At 44.8% G+C, this 13,849-nt stretch overlaps 1 protein-coding gene across 1 annotated transcript in view; it reads right to left on the bottom strand.

Annotated features, from left to right (window-relative positions):
• The window catches only part of LOC146806291 (uncharacterized), a 131,622-nt gene that overhangs the window by 45,214 nt on the left and 72,559 nt on the right, over nt 1-13,849 (bottom strand). The window lies entirely within an intron of this gene.

The raw sequence follows: 13,849 nt of genomic DNA, 5'->3' as shown, positions 1-13,849 counted from the left end.
CACGACATAAAAGGGCCTATTGAGGTTCTATTTATTTTAGGGTGAGCTTCTCAGAATGGCTAGTACGTGTCCCACTGATTTAACCTATTTATTTTCACCAGAATCTAAGAAAGTTATATTCTGATACAATACGTGCAGATCTAATGGAATAGTATGGTTTTGCATCTGCTGCGTAGCCCTATGAAATTATGGATTTGCGGTTATTTTACCAGATGCCGCCACCCTTTGCTGCATTATGCATAATGTACCCACTTGGTTTGTCCGGGGAAAAGGCCTTCGTCTGCGGTATGAAAATTTCTTCGCATTTCAATGCGCTTTAAACAAAGTGGAAAGAATGATTCCTTCTTTGTCCTGAAAAATGCATTTTATTATTCATGCAAATGTATCTATCCTGCAGACACTGTTCTCAAAGCAGCAGTTATAACAAAAAGGCTCTTAACATTTACAAAAAGCCCAAACATTTTTCTTATCTTTGTAAGGAGTATATCTAATTATAACAGAGCACACAAAGAACCCTTCAAGAAGTTCAAAGGAAGTCAGAGACCGTCGGTTCGTGTCGATTTTTCAACATAAGCCGCATAAAATGTTGTCGCCAGGCAGTTATTAGTTGCTTTAATCCAAAGGACCCACTTTTGAACAATAGTTTTGTAAATTGTCTGTCGTCGGCAGAAAGGAAGCCTAGAATAAGCGGAGAGGCTCTTCACAGCTTTTTAAGGAATAACCAATGTGCGCGAAGGCGATTTCTATTTTAGCGCGATGGCAATCTTTATTTTAAAAATAATGATTTTACCATGAAATGATTTTAAGTAACCGATCATTAATAAAATGTACCAAGTACGTAGATTTTTGGGTGTGCTTTATTTTTGGGTGTTCTTTTATGTTTTCCATTTCCATCATTACTGATGTGTGCGCGGCCAGTCAGCACCCAGGGTCGTCTCTAGTGTGCGACAACAGCCGGGGGCCAACACGCGCTTCGTCCTATGGACCTTTTCAAAGCAAATACAGAGAAATTTACTAATATATGTTTTACAATACATTAACAACATGTTACAAAGATTCATGATTGAGGAATGAGTTGTCCCGCAAGTACCATGGAAACGAAAGGGGGCACCGATGAGACAAAACAGTGAAAAGTGCTGCTATAACCAGTCGCGGGTCGCGCACGGGGGGGGGGGGGGATTGGGGGGGAATGATATATATTTTTTTTAAAAACGTCCCTCACAGCCGGTCCACGCCATTCTTTGCTTGAGGGTTCCTCACACCCTCCACCATACTGCTGCTCCAATAAGGGGAATCAAGTAGTCACTCACTGCTTTTCAGTCTCGGTCCGGTTGAAGGAAGCTGGTTCAAGGAAGGAGGGAAATGGAACTCAGCGCAGGAAGCAGTACCTGAAATCCCGCCTCTTGTCAGGTGACTCTGTATCAAAGTCATCCAGTCATGGGAGGAGGCGGGATCTTAGAACTAGAAGAATGTTCTCTGAGCTGAGCTACGTGACTACGTCAGATCAGGGCGAGCCGAAAATCCGACCGAAGTCCTGGAAAACCAGCTGCTTCAGGTAGCGCCTGCTTGCCCTCACCACTGCCTCACAGACACACTCTGCACATGCGTGACTTGGGCGTTATTGAAATCGAACGAACGTCCACTACACGTCATGCGCAGGGTGTGTGTGTGTTTGTACAACAAGGCTGGGCTGCACTGCAGTGCTAACACTGTTTCAAGCTGTCTGTCTTAGTGTCTTGTCTTCCTCCCTCCGACCCCGATCCTCGTCCGTCCGGAGGCTGGTGGGGCAACGCCCCATTTGCCCCTATGCACCAGCCGCCCCTGATGGCAATATGTGCATTTACTTTGTCCCTGCACTCACTCTGGTACAAATTCATAGTTTTCAACAGGCCGAAGTCTTTAAATTTATGGAGAAAAACAATCTATTTAACCAAATATCAGATTTATTAAAAATGTGTTTGAACTTCTCAAAATGACCCAGCCTGAAACTAAGAAATATTTGCCTTAAAACACTAGAATTTTTATTCACTATTATGCACCTTCTGTTCCCAAATTAAACTGCTTTTTGTACTGATATGAACATATACTATGTCAATTCCCCCCCAAAACAGTATCATTTGCAATGATTAAACCTCACCTGAATGTGTACAGATCAGAATTGCATGTATCATCGTCACAGGCGAAGGACGGCCACTGCATATCACAGATAATTCCAGTATGCCCGAGGTGATTTACACATGCAAAATGGATGGACTGCAGATGATAGGAAGGGCTGCCTTATGGTTAAGAGGCATCCTATGCCAAAACTGCCACACAATGCCAGTCAAGACTAGCATACGTCAGGGTAACCAACCATATGCAAGGATAATCACCTGATGCCCTGCCATTCTCACATTTTGCACTCAAGGATTCACAAGCATGGCTCTTTGGTCTACCCGTTACATGCATACGTCTTGCAGTCCATGTTTTTGCCTTGCAAACTGTTTATCCCATTATGCAGAAATAAAAAGGAAACTATCTGGAATGGGTGAGTTTCTCACAGATGAACATGGGAAGCTTGAGAATTATTTTCTCTCTCTCTCTCTCTCATCTACCCTACTGCCACCTACCCTGGTAAGCAGGCTTTAGGAGAAGAAAATAGTTATTGTAATTCAACCAGAAATCATGAAGATGGTGCCAAACGTAGCAAGTATAGTTTTTTTGTATTAGTACATGTAACCCTGCAGTTATAGTAAGAAAAACGAAAGTAAAAGTATCAGAATGCAAAATTAAATCATGAACTGGGTGCTCTACTCTTACCTGACAAAGCCCCACTTGAGACTTAAGACAAAATTAAGCCAGACTTAAGCCAGACTTAAGACAAGCTTAAGACAAAATCCTGTCTTAAGTCTGTCTTAAGTCTGTCTTAAGTTTGTCTTAAGACAAACTTAAGACAAAATCCTAACTTATGTGAATACCAAAAGTAGTAAGTTTAGGATTTTGTCTTAAGTTAGTTCAGTGAATCGGGCCCATTAAATTTAACCCAACATCCAGATTATTTTAAGTCTTGCGAGACCTAAAAAGTAGCCCCTAAATAAAAAGATAACAGCCAGCAGCGTAAGTTAACTGTAGTTGGTCGATGCTGCTTCCTCCAGAAACAGAAGAAACAGGAAGTGATGTATCAGACCACACGCCAACAATGAGCAAGATAAGAACAACAATGCCAGATTCCACCAATAGCAAGTGACAAAACAAAGACAAATGCACTGGGTGGAGTTTCAGTAGTAATACTGTTTACTTGATGCCTGGTAGAGGCAGCGCATGCGCTGCTTATGCCAGACCTGAAAATGATACCCAGTTAAGAGAGGTCTCCCAGTGGCCAAAAATGCATTAAAACAGGAAACCAGTGTGATATGTTTATCAAAACTGACTTTTTTAGCCAGCAGTGTGAAAATGCATTCAGAGGGCTTGCTGTTTCACTTTTCATATGGGCTGTTGTTACAAAACTGCATCCTACTGTATTTGCATAACTTCTTTCATTCTATGAAAAAAGGTGCCAAGGTGAGAAGAGGTGCTGAGTGCATGCAGCATTCTTAGTCCCACCTTAGACCTCTATCAGTGGCCTTAAGCTGTACATGCATTAGTGGTAACTCATAATACATGTATCAGTGGCCCTTTTACATTACATGCATCCATAGTTCTTTGCATTGCATGTATCTGTGGCTCCTCGACATACATACATTAGTGGCCCAGCAGTCATGACTCATGAGGATCAATAAAGCTCCTACCAAATAAAATCAAAGTGCCGAGCCGGAGAATAAGATGAACATCAACTTCAGTAAATCACCTATAGCTCAAGTGGGCCCAATATTGTCAGAGATTAAATGGTGAGTAAATACTCATTAGAATGATCATTTTGAACAAGTGTTCTATCAGCCATGAACCATACGTACACAACACAATTTATCGTAGGCCATCTTTGATACAACAGCTTGCATATAAAACTGTCTTCAGATAATAGGTTTAAAGCCTGATACAAACCTTCTCAATCTATCCACTCTTAACTTTGAAATATTTGTAAGTATTTTACCTTTAATGATCCACTATCTGCGCCATGTCTTGGAGATCCTATTTCACTGGGAATGTGAATGGTTATGCTGTGTGCACTGTAGCACCGAAATACCCTGCCATGGCTTTGAGTTGAGGCACTTTGTAAATGAAGTTGGAACTGCCTCTCATGCTCACAAGGAGGGGTTTGGAGGATGGGTTTCCAACACTAGCCCTCAACTCCATTCTCTGAAGACGAGGTCAATGAGGAGTGCTTAACTTGAAGCAACGTCTGTCGGTGAAGGTGAGTCATCATATGAAATCCCATCGCATAATTGCAGCCCCTAATCGAAACAAGTCCTTAGGTGTACAGTTACAAAGCACCAAAAAATAAATAATATTGCTTTCTTGTTAGGGATGGGAACTAATCACTATCCGCGCCCAAAGAATTATACTCTACACTCTGCCTAGAGCACCGGTCAACTTGCGAATGATCACTTCTGGAGTGCTGGTGCGAACTTTTCCAGTGTAGTTAGAGAGGGGCTTTTTCCAAGTTTAGCAAACGTTCAATGCAGTGTATGATTGTAGGATTGTCCACAATCTACAGTGGGCCACAGCAAGGTCTGTCCAGGCTGGCGAATGAGCTGAACCAGAAGAATTCCTGGAAATAATGGCAATATCCTGCCAGGATGACCCTGCGGCACAGTAGAGAGAGCTGTCAACATGGCCTCAGTATGGTGAGCACAGTGCGGGAAGATCACTTATCTGCTCATGGAGGGTGAAACAATTGAGTTTACCAGTGGCAAATCTGATGTCTGGGTGCTCAACTGTTCACCAGTGGGGGATGCGTTTGTGCAAAATATGGCAGGCCCGTCATGCTTATTGCATCATGATCTGGCCAACGAAAGCACCACCCTCAGGTATGACCACTTCCTCCAAAGTGCAGCATGTTCTTGTCCCAGAAAGCTCAATTCTACTTAAATCCCAGACAGAGAACTTTCTCCTAGAGGGTTGGATCTGACTAAGCCAACCCACTGGTGTTGGTAAGATTCTCTAACACTCCTATCCCAGCCCGTCACTAGTCTAGTTACAGGGGATCCTGTGTGGCTGGAGGTATAGGATGTGGGGGTGAGCCTGTGCAGGCCTAAAGTGTAATTCTCCATTTGAAGACCAGTTTGGCTACCCCCCCACCCATCCTGTCTTTTGCTTCTGCAGCTTCAGTTCACCACCCACTGGAAATCCTTTGTCTCTCTAGCAGGTCACTTTAAACCTCATTAAGACATTTTGGCTCAACTTGGCAGAGGGTGGCTGTTAGGAATGGGGGTCTCTATTTGGCAGGTTGTTACCCTTTCCAAGAAGGGATCCTTCTTCCTAGTCAGGATACAGGGGATACACTACTAAAATAACCCCTGCTTACCCACTTGGAAAGTTGGCACGAACAGTCAGGCTTATCTCAGTGGCAGTGTGTAAAGCATTTGTACATAACATACAGTAATACAGTGAAATCACTACAAAGGAACACCACACCAGTTTAGAAAAATATCCAATATTTATCTGTGTATAACAAGACCAAATCAATAAAAATCCAACATGCAATAATAAAAATATGCACTTTGCAAGAATAACCATAAAAATGCAGGTCGGTAGCTCCATCCCGTGCTACCGGGCTGCTGAAAACAACCAAACCCAACATTTTTGGTCAACTGCATTGATGTGGACTGGCGTCGGTGTCAGAAGACTTGAGAACTGTACTTTTTGTTCTGACCGACCACGGTGATGTGGGCCGGCAACAGCTTTCGTCTAGGCTGCGGTTTGAAGAGGAGAGATGGTGTGCAGTGCCCTCATGGTTGCAGTGCAGGCAGCGGCTAGGTGGCAGTGGTCAAACGGTGTCGGTGAGGCCAGGGCTGTGGTGCAAATCAGGGTGGTGCTCATCTCGGTGCTGATGATCATGATGCAAGGTGCCGCGGACATCGAAGATTGGTGCTCAATGGGGCTGGCTTCAGTGGGCTGTGGCTGCTATGTGGGGTGGGGCAGTGCTTTGTGAAGCTTATGAGCAGTGCCCCCAAGCCATGGTGCAGACCACGGCAGTGATGACAGCTGGCAATGGCGTCATTGGTGAGACCAGGGCAGCAGAGTGAAGCGAGACGGTACAGAGTGTAGTGTTCACAGGTTGCGGGACATGCAGCGGCCGTCATCGTTGGTGAGACCAGGGTTGCGGTGCAAAGTGTTAGGTGCCCTCTGTGGTGTCTTCAGGTCACGGGACTGCCAGTGGTCTTGGTGACGGAGTCGTGTTGCGGTTTCCCCGTGCGGCAACTGAGACACGCGGTCCCAGGGGCAGTACACCGAAGAAGGTGAAGCCTTTGTTGTTCCGGAGATTTCTTGAACAGGGGGGCAAGCTCTACCTCTAACTCAAACAAGGAAGTTGCAGAAAGTTCAGTCCTGTCCTTTCTCTGCCCAAGACAGAAGCAACCATTGCATGTCAACACAGCAAAGCACACAGCATAGTGGTAGTTCCTCCTCAAAGCTTCTCAAGCTCTTCTTGGCAGGTTTTCCGAGTCCAAAAGAGTTCTAAAGTTTTGGGGTCTGGGCCCAATATTCCTACAGCCTTTACCATTGTTCTTTTGTGGAAGAGTGCCTCTGTGCTTATTCCAAACCAGTCCTGTCTTCTCTGTTCCAGCTTCCTGGCAGGAGGTGGAGACAGCATTGTGTAAGGCAGACCAGGCCTATTCAGGTGCAAGGAAATCTCCTCCCAGTACTCTAAGTGCAGCCCAGTCCTGACGTATCCAGTGAAGGCAGGACACACCTCAACGACCCCAGCGGCTGTCTACAGTGACTGCACATCTCCAGCCCCTGTCATTCCAAAGCCAGACAGTCAATCCACAACCCAGCAGAGGCACACAGGATGGTTAAGCAAGAAAATGCCTACTCTAAAAGTGGCATTTTAAACCACACAATATAAAAATCATCTTTACTAAAAGATGCATTTTTACATTCTGAGTTCAGGCATGCTAAACTCCACTTCTCTATTTTCTCCCAATGGGTAGTTATACTTGTAAGGTGATACAAAGTACCTCTCATTCTATCCTATGGGACCGATAGCCTTTCAATAGTGAAAAACGAAATACATTGTATTTCACTATCAGGACATGTCACACACACCAGTACATGTCCTACCATTCACCTACACTGCACCCTGCCTATAGGGGTACCTTGAGCCACCCTTAGGGGTGACTTACATGTAATAAAAGGGAAGGTTAGAGCTTGGCAAGTGGGTGCACTTGCCAAGTCAACATGGCAGTAAAAATTGTGCACAGGCACAGCAGTGGCATGTCTGAGATTCCTTTACAGGGTTGCTTCTGTGGGTGACACAATCAGTGCTGCAGGCCCACTAGTAGCATTTGATTTACAGGCCCTGGCACTCTCACTGCACCTTACTAGGGACTTACCAGTAAATCAAACATGCCAATCATGGAAACACCAATCCATTACATAATTTCAGTAGGAGCTTTTGCAATTTAACACTGAACAGCAGTGAGAAAGTGCAAAGAGACATTAAGCCAGCAAAAACAGGGTAAAAAACAAGAGGTCAGACTGGGGAAACGTGCCAAAAGATGCCATGTCTAACACATGTCCCCTCCAGCTGAAAGTAGGGAGAACTAGCCGACCACCTGGGAGTGCTCTTCACTAAGGTGGAAGAACTTGGACAGATCATCAGCGTTGGCATGTGTCAGTAAAGTACATTCCCTGTAGGGAGACCACCTCAACAGTTTTGGGTTCTCACCCCTCATCTACATTGACCATCTGAGGGGCCTGTGGTCTGTTTGAACTCGGAAGTGAGTCCCAAACAGGTAGGGTCTTAGCTTCTTCAGTGCCCAGACCACAGCAAAAGCTTCTCGCTCTTAGACACTCCACCTCTGTTCCCTGGGGAGTAGTCTCCTGCTAAGGAAGATTAAAGACTTGCTTAAGCCCTCTTCGTTTAGTTATGAGAGCACCACTCCCACACCATGCTCTAAAGCATCAGTCTGTAATACAAATTCCTTAGAGACGTCGGTTTCCTTGACCACAGGCACCATGCACATGGCTGCCTTCAGAGCATCAAAGCTGTCTGGTAGGCATCAGTTCAGATCACCTTCTTGGGCTGCTTCCTGGAAGACAGCTCAGTCAAGGGGGCAACAATGGTATAATAGCCCTTGACAAATCTCCTATAATAGCCTGTGAGACCTTAAAAGGTTCTCACCTCTCTCACCTCTGTCTGGGTCTTGGGGGGCTCCCAAGTCAGAATGGTTTCAATATTATGCTTTTGGGGCTTCACCTGGTCGCTTCCTACCTGGTGCCCTAAGTACCCCACAGAACCATGCCCGATCTGGATTTTACTTACCTTGATCATGAGGCCTGCCTTCTGCAGAGCCTTCAACACTTCCCAGCTAATTTGCAAGTGATCTTTCCAACTGGAACTGAACACTGCAATGTCATCCAGGTAGGCGACACTGAAATCCTCCAGTCCAGCCAACACCTGGTTGACCAATCTCTGAAAGGTTGCAGGGGTATTCTTCAATCCAGAGGGCATCACTCAAACTAGTAGTGCCCCTATGGGGTTGAGAATGCTGAATGCACATTCACCAGGTAGTTGATGTTCCTTGTGCGCTACACCTCCTCAAAAGGGCCAGTCCACTTGTCCTGCAGGATTTACTGGGACCATAACTTAAACTTTCTGGCCAGGCTGAAACTCTACCGGAGTGGCATTCTGTTCATTCCAGTGTTTCATCTCCTCCTGACTTGCTTCCAGGTTTGCGAGTTTCCTCAAGCCATAGGTTTGTGTCCTGAAGGCCAGCATGTAGCTAAATACATCCTGGGGAGTTTTCCTGGGAGCTGTCTACCAGCCTTCCGTGACCAAACTGAGAGGTCCTCTCACAGGGTGCCCAGACAGAAGCTCAAAGGAACTGAACCCTTAAGTTTTCTGTGGTATCTCCCAGGATGCAAAGAGAAGGCATGGTAAGAGAACGCCCCACTTATACCTCATGGGACTCTTGAGCACGCCTTTTAGGGTTTGGTTGAACCTTTCTACCAACTCATTTCTTTGGGTTGGTAAGGAGTGGTGAACTTCTAAGTTCCACCACACTCCTCCCACAGGGATGTCATATACTGCAATATGAAATTGGTACCACGGTCAGATACCACCTCTCTGGGGAACCACACACGTCAAAAATCACCATTAACGCCCGACCCTCCACTGGTGCTGTCGTTGTCCTGAGAGGGATAGCCTCCGGGTGTGGGTGGCATGGTCCACCGAGACCAGGATATACCTGTTGCTCCTGGCTGTCTTGGGGTCCAGTAGCCCCACAATGTCCTTCCCTACCCTTTCAAAACGGGTGCCAACAACTGGAAAAGGTTGGAGAGGAGCCTTACACGTCCTCCCACTCTTACCACTTGCCTGGCAAGACATACAATGTGCATCTGACTGCCTTTCCATTTGGGGCCAAAAGAAGAAGGTGACAATCCTGTTAAAGATCTTGTATTGCCCCAAATGTCCTGCCAAAGGCACGTCATGAGCCAGAAACAGTAGGAAGGTCGTGAAGCACTGGGGCACCACAGGCACATGGGCTGACCCAGGCTCAGCAACCTTAGTCTCACTGTAAGGGAGACCGTTCTCCCAGTAGACCCAGTGTGATCGAGACTGCTCACCAGCCTCCTGGTTTACAGCCTGCTGCCTCAAACCCTCTAGAGAAGGGAATTATGTCTGGTTCCTGTAGATTTCTTCCCTGGTGTGACCACCTTCTTGCTGTCAATGGGTCAGCTCAGATAAGTCACCCAGTTCAGCTACTTGCTGCCCTGTAGGTACCGGGGTGTCCCCCTCAAGGTCAGCCTCCTCCTGGACCGTGGGAACCTCGTACCCCCTGCCTTTTCATTTGGTAGGCACCTGGGCCACTGTTTCAGGCTCCAGTTTCTTCCGATCACCCTCACTGGCTGTCATGGACCGAGTGGTCTTGCATGCCCACTCTGGCAACCCAAGCATCTCCAAGTGAGACCTGAGCTCCACATCCTTCCAGGTTCACCTGAGTGAGTTTCCTCTCTTCCAGAGTTATGGAAGCCAACAGAGCCTCAAGCTCTTGTTTTCGGAGGGCCCTATCTGGGTCCTCTATGGAGGAGCCTCACTTTACCCATTAGCTGGAAGTATGGACCTAGTACTAGAAGAAATGAATGAGGTGTCATTTTCAACCTCCTGGAGTAGGTTGGATAGGTCACCCTCCCCTTCACTCTCTGGAACTGCTTACGCACAGGCCTTAAGGGACCTAATCAGTTCTGCCTTCTTGAACTTACTATTATTAGGTAGCCCCATGGATCTACACTGAACCCTAAGTTCAGCCACTGTGAGTTTGTTCAGGCTAGTCAGATCTAGCTCCATGATATCCCTAGGGTTGGGTCCCACTTTACAAATAGTTTTGTTTTTTAGTTTTGTTCAAACTTTATTTCAGCTTAAGGCCATAAAAGCACAACAATAAGCAGTAATAAAACATTAATAATCATAGTGCAATCAAAACAAGGTCTTAAAGCAAATATGCCTAAAACAACATTAAAACAGTGCTGTGATCAGAGAGAAAGGGTTCAGAATAAAATACAACATTAAGAATGCACTTTTTGATGCATATATGCACATTATTAGAATAAAACCAGATATTTAGCCATTTAAGGTGCTAAGTTTAGCCATTGTTATCCACATAGCCAACAGGTTGCAGGAGAGTGCAAAAACCAATGGTTTACTACAGTCGATTTTTAATATCCTTAGGGCAGATTTATATTCTCTAATCCCCAAATTCCAGCAGAGTGGTAAGATCCAACGCCGCCTACTAGTGAGCTACAAATAAGAAATAGAACAAATTCATAAAAAAACTAAAATATGGATTAAAAATCGGTTTAGTCCAAATTAAAAGAATTCTAAAGTTTTGTTCTAAGTCAATTTAGAGGATTTTTAAAGATCTTAACTTAATTTGCTGAATGGTGTAATTTAAAAACTAGTACGTCTCTTACCGCTGCCACAAAATGTTTGAAGGTGGATTATTAGTAGGGATAAGTAGGGACATACAAATAGTAATAAGACCACAATTACAGCAAAAGGTTCAATCAAGTTCTCAATAAATTATTCCTTTCAACCGTTGGTAGTTGGCAATGAGCTGGCAGGCTTAACTCAAGAGACAGGTGTGTAAAGCATTTAAAAAATACCAATACATTAAATAAGTAAGACACAATATAAAATAAAAATCCAACACCAACTTATAAAAATAGATTAGATTTGTATGAACAAATAGACAACAATGAAACAAAAATCCAGACTAGGGAACCGGAAATATGATTTTTTAAAGAATAAACACTTTCTTGTGCTTATACCATCTTGGGACATCTGGTCTTGCTTGACCGGGGCAAAGTCAATGTTTGAGGCCGACCACGATGGAGCCCTGGTCAGCTGCACACGGAGGACTCAGGCAAAATTTTACTCTCACTCTTTTCTGGAGCTTTTTCTCTCGACGTCAAGCGAGTCTCCTCTTCAGGCCAGATTTGCGTTGACGTTGTAGGCTATGTTGAACGCAAATTCTCAGTCAACTCCTGGAAGTCTTGAGCTCTGGAGCTTTCAGCTGGATGAAGCTGAAATCCGGGTCGCGGTTCGACGTAGTCGGCTGGACTCTCGGGTTGGTCACCTTATGGACATTTTTACAAAAGTTACTCTAAATTTCTCCAAACTTCTGGAACTTCTTACTTGTGGGTTCAAAGTATCCAAAACATCAATCCAAAGGTCTAGTAGCTCCAAGATGGTCCTTGGTATATTGGGATTACAGGGATTTCTTGGTGGAGATGATGTATGTGGGCTCTGTTAACTCGTACCTTTCAGGGAGTCTGCTCCTTAATCCTTGTGAAGTGAGGCAAAGTTCTTAGGGCTATAGTGTCTGTTTGTGCAGCAGATTGTGCAGCAGATGCAGTCCTTCAGAGTGAAGCCCTTTGGGTGCAGATCAGGGTTCAAGTAGGGCAGTCCTTTTTCAGACAGTAGCTCTGAGTTACCTTAGCAACTCTTGCATATTTATTCAGTGTTCCTGGGCGTCAAGAAGGGGGGCACCTTTGATCAATATGATGCAGGGTGTCACCCTCAGGTATGACCACTTCCCCCAAAGTGGGCCATATTCTAGTCCCAGAAAGCACTACTGGTGGAGGATATGAGGGTGAGCCAGTGCTGTCCGAAAGTGACATTCTCCCTTTGAAGACGAGTCTGGCTACTTCACCCCCATCCTGCCTTTTGCTTCTGCAGCTGCAGTTCTCCACCCACCAGAAATCCTTTGTCTCTCTAGCAGGCAACTTCACACCTCATTAAGACAGCTTGGCTCAGCCTGGTAGACGTTGTCCTATCAGTAAAGGTCAGCTGGAAGACTGGATTTTGGCTTGCAGAAAAGAAAGTGACATAACTTATTTTTTGTAATAGTTCTAACAAATCTAACAATGGCAAGTTGTTGGATTTCATCTAACTATTAATTTAAAGTCTTTGAAAGACATTTATAGCTCGCTCGTTTCAATATTATTACTTACATTTAATATTCCCATGTTAGCCTATTGAGCTAGTTGGGGAAAATCGAAATTGGCAGTTTTACCCTCATCATGGTGAATAACACATATAATGTCCCTGCTTATATTTACCATGCACACTACCACTGTGGCACCTAAGGGAGACCTGTAAAGGTAAGGTAGTTTGAGACTTTGGAAGTACATTTAAATCCAAAGCTGAATTTCCACATACATTTAGTGTACAGACAGCCTGAAAATCAGTGCTGCCTTGAAAATGACAGCAGGCAAAACAGTAGTACATCAAGTCTACTGGGTCTCTAAACCTATGTGCCCTATTATATACTAGTTTCTCACAGCTAGGCTGTCAGTACCAATTGCAATTGAACCTAATTACCTTATAATCAAAGCACTGGCCCTGGGCCTGGTAAGCAAAGCCCAAGGCACAGTCAGAGTCAGTTACCACCAGTATCAAGCAAACATGGGGGGTAATCTGGGCAAAAAGGATGACTGGATCACACAACAAGAGAGAAACACTGCCATCAAAGACTTTCTTTGCCCCTCAGACCATTTGACCACACTCACAATCCCAACTCCACACACCATTAAATGCATGCTCAACATCGTTCCAAAAAATGCTTTCTCATGTGAGTATTATATTCTAAGAAAACATGATGTCCTCTCCTGCACTAACATTCAAATGCACCTAGCAAAAAAACGATTGTCTTTGCTGCAGGACCCAGTTGCTGCAAATTCATATTCTAGCACACAAGCAATTAAACAACATAGATCTTATAAGCAAGTTGCTTGTGAGTTGTCCTATTACTAGATTTGGTCTGCTGCATCACATCGCATCGCATTTGTCTGCCCTGCGTTTTCTTAACCCGTTTACCGCAACGGTAATTCCGCCGCGGTGCAGGGCGTTCCATTAAGTGGGTGGGGCCGCATCGGCCAACAGACGTGCGCAGTAGTACCGAAGTAATGCTTGCGACGGCCGTTGGCTTACGGGCACAAGGAAGGGGTTAAATATTGTTGATAAACGTTAACTAGCAAATCATACCCCACTTCTACCATTTCTAAGACCTGTAAATAGCAGGCAATAATGTTGCACACTTAAATTGTAATCAATTTACCAACATAAAAAGAGTGAAATGCTGCGGTGAACTTGCCATGGTTTAACATTGTATCCTGCAGATAACAGTAGATGTCATCTACGACTGCTTAACTCACTGAGTCACCGTGCCTGGTGTCGGTCATATTTGCTAAAATGCCACATTCAGTA

This window comes from Triturus cristatus, chromosome 8, assembly GCF_964204655.1.
Source record: "Triturus cristatus chromosome 8, aTriCri1.1, whole genome shotgun sequence".
Taxonomy (NCBI): domain Eukaryota; kingdom Metazoa; phylum Chordata; class Amphibia; order Caudata; family Salamandridae; genus Triturus; species Triturus cristatus.
This window is presented reverse-complemented; position numbering and strand designations above follow the sequence as displayed.